Source organism: Durio zibethinus, chromosome 1 (assembly GCF_047325235.1).
Source record: "Durio zibethinus cultivar Kanyao isolate XHJ-2024 chromosome 1, ASM4732523v1, whole genome shotgun sequence".
Classification (NCBI taxonomy): domain Eukaryota; kingdom Viridiplantae; phylum Streptophyta; class Magnoliopsida; order Malvales; family Malvaceae; genus Durio; species Durio zibethinus.
In genome coordinates, this window is record NC_143162.1 from 6,253,165 (window position 1) to 6,256,419 (window position 3,255).

At 29.8% G+C, this 3,255-nt stretch overlaps 1 pseudogene; it reads left to right on the plus strand.

The window, feature by feature from the left end:
- The first annotated feature begins 1,073 nt into the window (after positions 1-1,073).
- Positions 1,074-1,951, plus strand: LOC149520308 (uncharacterized; annotated as a pseudogene).
- The last annotated feature ends 1,304 nt before the right edge of the window (positions 1,952-3,255 follow it).

Here is a 3,255-nt window from a genome sequence, read left to right on the forward strand (position 1 = left end):
TACTGTTACATGTGTCATTTTTTTTCAATTTTAATTTTAAAAAGCATTTTTGACCTTTCATAGTTCTTTTGACTTTACGATTTGTTTTGTCTTACAATTTGAGAGAAAGTAAGACATAAAAAAGAAGCTGAGATATAAAATAAATAATAAATATTTATTATGGTAAAATAAATAAAAAATCATCTATATATAAAAACTGTATGATCAACACAAAATTAATTCTTACAATAAAGAATAAAAGTTAATAGCATTTAAATAATTATAACTATATACACAATTACTCTTTTTTAAGTTATTCTATTTATATGAAATTTTTTTAGTAAGGTTGTTGTAATTTAGGAGTTATTATTTGATTTTTTTTAAAAGTATTCTCATAATCAAGTATTACATCTATCTAATTAACTGAATAATCAATAATTACATTACTGAATAATTAATTATTAAATTATAATTTAACTAAAAAATCAAATTCACACACAACAAAACTTGAATTTACAATCTTTAAGATTTTCTCCTTGTCATTAAACCAAAGTCTCAAGCAATTTGTTTAATAATATATTGTTTATATTGATTATCTTTCTAAATAAAAAATGATTGTTAACAAAAGTTGATTGCGTTGATATAAATATTATTTTCAAACATAAAATATAAATTATTTACAAGTTGTAATAACCCTAATCCAATTCCAATTTCTAGAACATATTACTCTTAACTTTATTTTTTTAATAATCAAGTTAATAATTAAAAATCATTAACATATACAATTTAGTAATAATAATAATAATAATAATAATATAATAATAATAAAGAAGAGATCAAAGTCAATTCAACTCATCATATATACAGATATATATATATATATAAAGTGTCCTGATAAGTAATAGCACTAATCCAATTCAAATTTCTAATATTTTTCCTAAGACAGCTAGAATTAGGTTTTTTTTTTTCATATATATACAAACATATATTTCCCTTCGTTCTTTGCTTCGCAATTTTCTCCTATCAACCCTTCACTCTTCTCAATAATCTTTTTGTTTTTTGTTTTTTGAATTTGTCCAACAGTTTTTTTTTTTTTTTTTCATATATGGAGTCAAACCGTATCTTTTTCCAACGTTTTACTGAAGTAGAAGGACGTGAGGAACTCCTTCATCTTTCTCTTTCAATAGGGGCGCCAAGGCAATCTTCATCTCCCTTACCTTCCATTAATCACCATAATCATGATTCCTTTACGAGCAACCCTAACTCTAGAAAACCTTTGTTTTCCCATTTCTTTGATGGATATCAAGAATACCATCAAGAACTGCTTGATCTTTCTCTTTCAATAGAGCCGCCACGGCCATCCTCATGCTTACCTTCTCCTAGACCTAGCCCTAACCCTGACCCAGTCGGTCAAGTGGAGAGGAGAAGAAGTCCGTTTCAGACACCCAAACGAGGGAAAAGTGAAACCATGGCTGCACCATATCCATGGGCTACCACTCGACGAGCCACGGTTCATAATCTTAACCATCTATTATCTCATGGCATGACCATGATCAGTGGTGATGTTGAATGCTAAGGGTGCCAGGAAAAATACAAGATTGAATACAACTTGGAAGAAAAGTTTAAGGAGATTAAAGATTTTGTATCAGCCAACAGGTTAACAATGCATGATCGAGCACCGACTTCTTGGATGAATCCGAGGCTTGATAGTTGCGAGACATGTGGGAACGTTTTGAAACCAGTTATTCCCAAGAAAAGGGAGATCAACTGGCTGTTTTTGCTGTTGGGACAGATGCTGGGATGTTGCAAACTTTCCGAGCTGAAATACTTCTGCAAGTATACAAAAAATAATAGGACCGGAGCCAAGGATCGAGTTGTTTATCCTAATTATCTTGGATTATGCAAACAACTTGGTCCTGAATGACCTTTGATGTTTAATATAATTTTCTTTTTCATCAATATTGTAGATTTGTTTTTTGCGTTTGTTTATGTCTATATTATTTTTGCATTTTTAGTAAACTGGGGCTTGCTTGTCTCTCAAATTTATACGATATGATATAAATCGTAGTTGGCTTGTTACAAACTTACTAAAATGTCATAATTTTATAGTTTCTTTTCTTGCATAATCACATATCATATATCTGTATATATAATTAAACATTTATTTAACCAAATGTTTTAGCTAAACATTTTAATCATTAAAATTGTCAGAAAATTTTTTATAATAATAATAATAATAACATTACATAATAACTATTCCCAACTTCTCAATTTTTCATATACGTCATTATTGTGTTTAAAAGTGATTGGAAGGGTATTGGAGAGGAAGGGTATTAGAGGGTATTAGAAGGGTATTATTGTGATTAGAAGGGTACTAGAGCCTTTAATTCCCCTTATTTGAAGGGAGAACAAGCAAAAAAGAGAGACTTTATGATGAAAGATCTCGAGATAAAAACTAAAAACATCACCAAACTCTTTTGCGTTTTTGAGTGTCTGAAGAGGATGCCGTTTTTCTTCTTCTTCATCTCCACGGCTGATTTGTTGTAAGGGGAGAAAAAAAAAAAAGAAAAAGAGATATGGAAAACAACAAAGAGAAAACAGCGAACGATGCCGGATCAGTAGTCGAAACTATAGTCACTGAGGACAAAAGCACCACTCCCCTTTATCAAGTCGAAAGCCTCTGCATGCGCTGCACCCAAAACATATTGCTTTCCTTTTTTTCTTATTCTTAATTCAACCCTTTTACTTTTATTATTTTGAGTTTAATTAATTTTAATTAATTAAATAGGGAACAACAAGATTTTTATTGATTTCAATTCCACACTTTAGGAAGGTAAACAAGAAACTACTAAAATTTTCTTTTGTTTTTAACTTTTTTTTAGTAATTTATGGTTTTGGTTTGCAAATCTTGCTCTCAGCATTTGAATGTCCGCATTGTGGTGAAAGTTAGGAAGCTTCAAAGCTGTTTCAGCTTCTTCTCAACAGTTTGGGCCTGTTGAATCCCATGGTGGCTTTAAAGCTGGAAATCATGAGAAGGGAAAAGTTTATATAGGTCCTAATCCTTTACATAATAGATGGTTTAGAAAAAAAAACAAATTTTAAATATTTTAATTCTACTTCTTTCCTTAACTATAAATCTTAAATCTTTGTTTGTCACAATTTGTTGTTTTATTTCGATAAATTGACTATATTGTGGTTCAATATCTTGATCATATTATCAGGGCCAAGAAACTGATCTCCCAAAACCTGATGTTTTTCTTGATATGTAAGTGTTGA